This window comes from Nerophis lumbriciformis, linkage group LG18 (assembly GCF_033978685.3).
Source record: "Nerophis lumbriciformis linkage group LG18, RoL_Nlum_v2.1, whole genome shotgun sequence".
Classification (NCBI taxonomy): Eukaryota; Metazoa; Chordata; class Actinopteri; order Syngnathiformes; family Syngnathidae; genus Nerophis; species Nerophis lumbriciformis.
The window spans coordinates 522,113-531,199 of NC_084565.2; the positions used below are offsets into that span (position 1 = coordinate 522,113).

General features: G+C 40.9%; 1 protein-coding gene across 1 annotated transcript in view; it reads right to left on the reverse strand.

Moving 5' to 3' along the window:
- Positions 1–8,610, reverse strand: part of tgfbr3 (transforming growth factor, beta receptor III) — a 137,918-nt gene extending 129,308 nt beyond the window's left edge. Inside the window, exon 1 of the mRNA XM_061977453.2 lies at positions 8,456–8,610. The gene's annotated coding sequence lies outside the window, so the exon portion shown is untranslated. The remainder of the gene's footprint in view (positions 1–8,455) is intronic.
- Positions 8,611–9,087: the final 477 nt, after the last annotated feature.

The window sequence follows — 9,087 nt, forward strand, 5'->3', positions numbered from 1 at the left end:
TTGTGTCATTTATACACCTATTACTTTCTACACATTATGAGGGACAAACTGTAAAAAAAAAAGGATTATTAATCCACTTGTTCATTTACTGTTAATATCTGCTTATTTTCTGTTTGAACATGTTCTATCTACACTTCTGTTCAAATGTAATAATCACTTATTCTTCTCTTCTTTGATACTTGACATTAGTTTTGGATGATACCACACATTTAGGTATGGATGTGATACCAAGTAGTTACAGGATCATACATTGGTCATATTCAAAGTCTTCATGTGTCCAGGGACATATCACCTGACTTTATAAACATAATATGATTTTTTTTTTTTTAAAGAAAAAATATTTTGTGATGATAAAAAAATATCGATGTAATCATAGTAGTATCGACTGGATACGCTCCTGTACTTGGTATCATTACAGTGGATGTCAGGTGTAGATCCACCCATGGCGTTTGTATACATTGTGAGCTATTGTATCCTCCTACGCTGTGTAGTGAAGCCTGTTTAGCTATTCCTCCTCCTCCGGTGATAATATTACAGGTAAGAAACTTACTTTGTCGCCATGGAGGCCATGATTAGTGATTTAGAAGTAGCTAAAACACTGTGGAGGGATGTTAGCTGATAGCTAGCACCTCTTCCTGAGGGTGTTTCAGTGTTATAACTTCACCTTTATCTTTACTTTTTACACCAAAATGCGTCTGTTCTCCCTTTTCTGTCTACACACTGTGTCTGCTTGTAAGTACTCTGTGTGTGTGCGCGCTGCCCAACATGCTCCTCTGCTGATAAAAGCAGCAATGTCACCATGAACCGGTACTTTCCAAACAGAGTATAGTAGTGTTTTTGATTCATTAGTGATAATGATACTTGTAAGAAACTTACTTTGTCGCCATGGAGGCCAGGATTAGTGATTTAGAAGGAGCTAAAACACTGTGGAGGGACGTTAGCTGATAGCTAGGACCTCTTCCTGAAGGTGTTTCAGTGTTATAACTTCACCTTTATCTTTACACCAAAATGCGTCCATTCTCCCTTTTCTGTCTACACACTGTGTCTGCTTGTAAGTACTCTGTGTGTGTGCGCTGCCCAACATGCTCCTCTGCTGGTAAAAGCAGCAATGTCACCACGTGATTTCAAGTTGGGCGCGGGACCGGTACGTTTCAGAGACGGTATCGTACCAAAAATGATTGATTAGTATCGCGGTACTATACTAATACCGTACATCCCTACACGAAACAAACACACGGCAAGAACAAACGCGAGAAAAACGCGCGGGGGAGAAGACGTGGCGCCCGGGGGTTAAGACGTGGCGCCCGGGGTCAGGGCGGCTGCGTGGGCGGGTGAAGTGGTGCGAGGAGCATCCAGGCGGCTGCAGGACAAAAGAGTCTTTCAGCGTGTGCCAGCTGCCAAGTCTGGGAAGTCACTTTGGAGGATCATGACAAATATTACACTTCGCTGGATTGATGTCGACCCTTGAACCCTTGGCTCCCGCCCAGCAGCCAGGTAGCGTGCCAGAGGTAAAAAGGTCACGGCGAGGTCCTGACACTGGTTCACCGCCTTTCATGTCACCCTCAAGACCCCAGACCACATCCAGATGTTGCCTTCATACTTGGCGTCCACACACACACACACACACACACGAGGGAGGGAGGTGGCGAGCGCTCGTCCGTCACGCCGCCAAGCCGCCCTCATGACACCCCGGAGACGGCGTCCTTGTTTTGGCTCCTCTACACGGGGGGCCAGCTAAGCCTGGCCCAAAGTTTTGGGTTTGGGGGGTGAGTAGGTCCGAGTGCAGAGGACTCCCCCGCTGCTTTTGTTGCAGCAACACTCTGATGGATCATGTGACTTCTCAAACTTCACTGAAATATCCATTTAACTCTGACTTGTGATTCTTATTCCTCCTCATTCATCATTAATAAACATCTGTTATTTTTAAAAATATATCTTTGTTAAAATCCATCCATCTTCTACCGCTTGTCCCATTTTTGGGGTGGCAGGGCGTGCTGGAGCCTATCTCAGCTGCATTCGGGAGGAAGGCGGGGTACACCCTAGACAAGTCGATTATTGGAAATAAATACAAATATATTTACATCCCTTAATTGTTTCCAAACGGTGCCTGTAACAAGGCAGTAAAACGGCTGATCAGACAAAACAGAAGTCATGGACCCGCTAGCTGCGCAAGCTAGCTCTCCAATCAGCTAAACAGACTCAATGACTCAACAATGACGTTTTGGTGAATTTACTGAGGAATTTGTGAAAGTGAAACAACACAAAAATACTAACACATACACTCGTAAACCTGTTAGCATATTAGCTAATGCTGGCAAGAATTGTTTTAGTTATATTGTAACACTTAAAAAATGGAGTGAGGAATGAAGAATGCTTTCGAGTAGAAAACGCTACGGACAGTTGTACTCCCGGTTCAAAGGACGAATCCGGGAATGCATTTTCAACCAGCAATACCCGCAGTGAGACAACTCGTCCAAAAGATGGCGCCGTGGCACAAACAGCAGCGCAACTTTTCAGTGTCTCCGCTGGTGAAAACTATTGAGCACAAAACATTACGAAAAATCCATAAATTAGCCGCACCCTTTTATAAGCCGCAAGGTTTAAAGAGTAGGAAAAAGTAGTGGTTTATAGTCTGGAATTTACGGTACTTCTTTATTTTTTTTATTTTGGAAAACGATGAACCGATTTAGAATGAAGATGAAATAAAATAGTTTTTTTCTAAGAATGAATTTGTAAAAAGACCAGAAGGAGATTTTCTAACATGAAACCTGTTTTGTTTCACTCCAACTATTACAGCAAATACTGCTAATACTTGGCAAGAATCACTCTGAATGGTTAGTTAAGTACACTGTGTATGCATACTTGCTTCTTCTTCTCTCCTTTTTTATGTTTGGAGAGGTTTGGTAGCCCCGCCCCTTCTGCGTAAAATCCCAGATGGCGACTTTTAGGGGCGCTGCACACTCGCCATTTCATTCTGCTCTGCAATCTTGGCGTGCGTTCCAATTGGCGCACTCGAGTGCGCTCACACTGGAAAGTGCAGGCAAAGTGCAGTGCACTTCACAAACGACGAGCGCGACGTGCCCCGACCACCCTCTTAAGTCGCCATCTTGGCTACATGGCGGAAGGGGAGGGGCTAACTCCAGTGGTTGTGATTGACGATCAATAAGGAGAGAAGATCAAACATTGTTATTTTCACTAAGTGCACACAGTATACTGCAATTATTCAGCCTCAGTGCCAACAGATGGATATTAAGTGCACTACAAAATAAAAGTCTTATGAGATTTTACACCCAAAAGTCAGCTATTTACTATTGTTAAGCCACAAAGGTTTGGCAGCGCGCCACACGTCGGAAGCGTTCCAGTATCAAAACGTTGGGCTCGACCGAGCATCGTGAAAATAACTTTGGAAAAATATCCCGGATTACCCACAATTCCCGGTTTGCCCACTGGAAATGAACAGGCCAATTTCCCAACATGCACATATCCCACATTTATCTACCGGTTAGAACCATTCCACACTCCACTCACCTTGGACAATCTAACCACTATTTTACAAGTTCAAAAACATTTTCCAGGAATTCACCTCTTCCTGGAAAGTTTTCACAGTCCACATTTTTCAACCGTTTCTGACCGCTCCACCTTTGAAACATTCCTCTTAGTTGGGACAACAAACGCTACTATTTGTTTTCCTCTTGTACAAATTCACCCTTTTCCCAAAATTCCAGGAATTCCGAAATACTCTCTCAATTCAAACTTCAACCGATTCCAAAAATTCCAAGACCAACCCGTTTATATCATCTAGGACAATGGTGCTAGTATCAATATTTTCATAAGTTCCCGGATTTCCTGAAATTACCACATTTCCAGGAAATTTCCATTCAAATGAATAGACATGGGATGATAAGGCTTCTCATTGTTATCCCATCGGGTTGAGTTTTTCCTTGCCCTGATGTGGGATCTGAGCCCAGGATGTGGATGTGGCTTGTGCAGCCCTTTGAGACACTGGTGATTTAGGGCTATATAAGTAAACTTTGATTGATTGATTGATTGATTGATTGATTGACATATTCATAGTTCTACAATTGCCCAAATTCTCACAATTTTGCACCATTTTTAAACCCAATTCCAACCTTTTAACCATCCTTTCCCCAAATTTCCGTTTTTTCTGGAATTTCCAAGAATTTTCTCCCCATTGACAATGAATGGGATAAATGTACCGTAGTAGCAATATAAAATATAACATATATGTAATATTTACATGATATATGTATAGTATATGATATATACGGATATATTATATTATATTATATATTAATGCTGAAAGGTACATACAGCTTTTGAAGCAACATATGTTGCCATCCAAGCAACGTTATCATGGACGCCCCTGCTTATTTCAGCAAGACCATGTCAAGCCACGTGTTACAACAGCATTAATATATATAACAGCTGCAGCATAAAATAGAGAGTAGATCCAGCAGAAAATAGACATTATAAACAAAGAGAGGTAGCTAACATGTCAGGTAATAGACAGAAATCATCTGTTGCTGTATGGCCAGTGTTTTATACAGCGGGATGGAGTGCGGAAAAAAGATGTAATATAAAAAATATAAACATTTACCAGAGTTGTTTATTTTGTGGAAGAATGTAGTTAATCACAGAACTGTCACCCAATGTTATCAAAAAGTATCGATTTTGGATCAACCATTGTTTTGAATCAAGAATCGAATCATAAGTTGGCCAAAGATTCCCAGCCCTGGTATGATCACCAACATATATGGACTGTCAAAAACATATTGTCTATTCAGCAATATCATTTTATAATGTTCTAGCTGCAGGGATGATTAAAACGAATTCAAATCTTGCAATTTAGTGTCTGCTTTTTTTTAGTGACTTTAAATAGAATTTTCATTGCGCCTTTTACATTCTAGGCATGCTCAGGGCGCAAAAAAAAAGCCGGTTCCATTGTAGATGCACTGCAGGAGTGCTTCTAAAATGCCCATAAAAAGTGGTGCGTGTCTGCTGCATGTTTGAAAACATAGCCAAATGCCACAGATAACATGAATGTGCAGAAGATGAGTGTTTCCATGGTGAGAGTTAAGACTGACATTATCTCCCTGCAGGAGGAGCGATCGCATTCATCCAATGACATGTCTTTCTTTACCACACACAAATGTAGTCGCTGTTTAGCGAGCTATACATGGGTTTAGACTTTACATATTAAAGTCTTACTGTTTATTTCTGTTGTCAAATGTGTTGTTAATCATGATGAACCTGCGAGTGGAGCGATCGCATTAATTAAATGACACGTGTTCCTTCACAACACACAGTCATAGTCGCAGCTTGGCAAGCTTTACGTGGTTTTAGACCTTATATAATTTTCAAAGTCCTACTATTTATTTATGTTGCGAAATGTGTCGGTTATCACAAAGAACCTGCAAGAGGAGCGATCGCATTAATTAAATGACATACCTTTCTTTACAGCACACAAATATAGTCGCAGCGGTGCGAGCTTTACATGGGTGTAGACTTTCCGTATTATTCAGAGTCTAATTAATGATGTTTTGTGAAATGTATCAGTTATTAAGAACAACGTGTGAGAGGAGCGATCGCATTAATGAAATGAAATGCATTTCTTTACAACATCCAAATGTAGTCGCAGCACTGCAACCTTAATATTTATTTTGTGGGAAATGTGTTGATAATCACGAAGGACATGCGAGTGGAGCGATCACATTAATTAAAATGACACGCCTTTGTTTACAGCACACAAACATATTTGCGGCTTAGCAAGCTTTACGTGGTTTTAGACTTCAGTCCTACTATTTATTTCTGTTGTGAAATGTGTTGGTTATCACAAACAACCTGCGAGAGGAGTGATCGCATTAATTAAATGACATGCCTTTGTTTAGAACACACAAATGTAGTCCCAGCACTGCAAGATTTTTGGACATTACATATTATTCAGTCTTACTATTTATTCCTATGGAAATGTGTTGGTAATCATCGAGAACATGCAAGTGGAGCGATCGCATTAATTAAAATGACACGCCTTTTTTGCGACACACAAACATAGTCGCAGCTTAGCAAGCTTTTCATGGTTTTAGACTCACCGTATTTTCCGCACTATAAGGCGCACCTAAAAACCACAAATTTTCTCAAAAGCTGACAGTGCGCCTTATAACCCGGTGCGCTTTATATATGGATAAATATTAAGATTCATTTTCATAAAGTTTCGGTCTCGCAACTACGGTAAACAGCCGCCATCTTTTTTCCCCGTAGAAGAAGCGCGCGGTGCATGCTGGGATATGTGACGTTTCATTTCCATTTGTGTGTTTATGTAAAGACCCCAAAATAGCTCCTATTAAGTGTGTTGTCTGTCTAATTATAAATAATGCAGACGAGGCGTGTTAACTGAGTTCTCAACGTTTACTCACAGCGTGCTCATAACCACATTCTAACTGCCAGCATACAACAACGCTTCTCAGGGCTACCGCGCATGCTCGTCACTATCGTTGCATGCTGGGTAGTGTAGTTGTTATATTTGCTAGCTCATAACAGCACATTAAGAGACACGCTTACGCGCTTAATTCAATACTCGCCGTCATTCCGGGTGGATTGACAAAAGACCTCCAGCCGCTAGATATTGGTGTCAACAGGGCATTCGAAGCTAGACTGCTAACTGCGTGGGAACAGTGGATGACAGAAGGCGAACACACGTGACGTTCACCAAGACAGGGAGACAGCGCCAGACGACATTTTGGATCCCACATTCGCCCAACTTTTCAATTCGGACAACGAAGGAGAATAATTCGAGGGATTTATGAATGAAGAATAACTTCAGAAAGTGAGTGTTATGTTTATTTTGTGTGTTGTGACATTAACGTTCGAGCAACATTATGTTGCTATTGCTCTGCACTATTTTGAATTTTACTATGTTTGTGATTGCACATTTGCGTACATTTTGGGAGTGAACAGAGTTGTTAGAACGCTGGTTTTTAATATATTATTAAAGTTTGACTGACCTATCTGACTGTTTTTTTTTGACATTCCTTTAGCGCAGTTAGATGCGGCTTACAACACCGGGCGGCTTATAGGTGGACAAAGTTTTGAAATATGCCGTTCATTGAAGGCGCGGCTTTTAACCCAGGGCGCCTTATGGTGCGGAAAATACGGTAATTTATTATTCAGATTCCTCCTAATAATTTCTGTTGTGAAATGTGTCAGTTATCACAAATAACGTGCAGGAGAAGCGATCGCATTAATTAAATGACACACTTTTGTTTACAACACACAAATGTAGTGGCGGCTGAGCGAGGTTTACGTGAGTTTTGACTTTACGTATTATTCAGTCTTACTATTTATTTTGTGGGAAACGCGTTGGTAATCATCGAGAACACGCGAGTGGAGCGATCACATTAATTAAAATGACACGCCTTTCTTTACGACACACAAACATAGTTGCAGCATAGCAAGCTTTACATGGTTTTAGACTTAATTTATTATTCAGATTCGTCCTAATAATTTCTGTTGTGAAATGTGTTGGTTATCACAAAGTACATGCGAGAGGAGCGATCACATTAATTAAATGACACGCCTTTGTTTACAACACACAAATTTAGTCACGGCTGAGCGAGGTTTACGTGGGTTTTGGCTTTACGTATTACTTACTTAGATCACGCGAGTGGAGCGATCGCATCAATTAAAATGGCACGTCTTTCTTTACGACACTTAAATGTAGTCACAGCTAGATTTTCCTGGTTTAAACTTGATGTATTATTCAGTCTCGATATGTATTTCTGTTGTGAAATGTGTCAGTTACTCCTACGAACCTGCGAGAGGAGCGATCGCATTAATTAATGAATCGTCCTTGTGTGGGGCTCACCCAACAGAGGCACGTATGAATAGCATTAGTTTTGATGTAGAAAAGAGGTGATAACGTGAATAAAGTGTGAAAGTAATGAGAAGCAAAGCAGATGTTGATGTCAGTCACTTGCATGGAGTCAACAACAATGCAGTACTACTAGTACATCAAAGTAATACAAGTACAACAAAGTACTACAAGTACAACAGTGCAGTACTACTAGTACAACAAAGTATTACAAGTACAACAAAGTACTACAAGTACAACAGTGCAGTACTACTAGTACAACAAAGTATTACAAGTACAACAAAGTACTGCTAGTACAACAATGTACTACTAGTACAACAAAGTACTACTAGTACAACAGTGCAGTACAACAGTGCACTACTACTAGTACAACAAAGTATTACAAGTACAACAAAGTATTACTAGTACAACAAAGTACAACAAAGTACTACAAGTACAACAGTGCAGTACAACAAAGTATTACAAGTACAACAAAGTACTGCTAGTACAACAAAGTACTACTAGTAGTAAACACAAATATTGATGAGTGTAAACAAAGTGGACGCACTAACAAAGCAGCAGACTTACCTCCTTTGAAACTCCCCCGGCCAAAGTGCTCTGAAGGCGGCTAAGAGAGCTGCTCCTCCCGCGGGCAGGACGGTGACTCCTCGGCGGGGCTCCAGAGGCCGAAGACGGAGCGACTCGGCGGGACTAGAAGAAAGGTGGCGGCGACGAGAAGTCCTCGTTACTCCTCTAGTTGTGTTGCCTTCACGTACCCTGGGGCTTTATACTTGTGCTGACTCGGTGCTGCCTTCACGTACCCTGGGCTTTATCTCAGGGAGGCAGGGGGCGGGGCCGGCATGGGCGAAGAGTTCTGGTGGGTGGGTCGATCCAAATGTCAACCAATTCGATACCAAGTAGGTACAGTTTAGCGATTTGTGGTACTTCAAATGCTTGTTTTGATTTAAAGCCGATACTTAGATTTGATTTTAAGATCTTTGAAGTAATTTTTTCCCTTGAATTTGTTAAAACAGATACTTGTTTTGTTAGGTGACATTACAATTGTTCTGAAACAATAAGTGTTCAGTGATACGGCAATGATATCGTGCATTACCATTGTACTTATACATTGTTAAAGGTGTTGTTGATAAATATTGTATGTCATTTTGTTTTCTTTGCCTATAATAGTTTGTGGGGTTTTTTTTCGACTTAATTGGGTC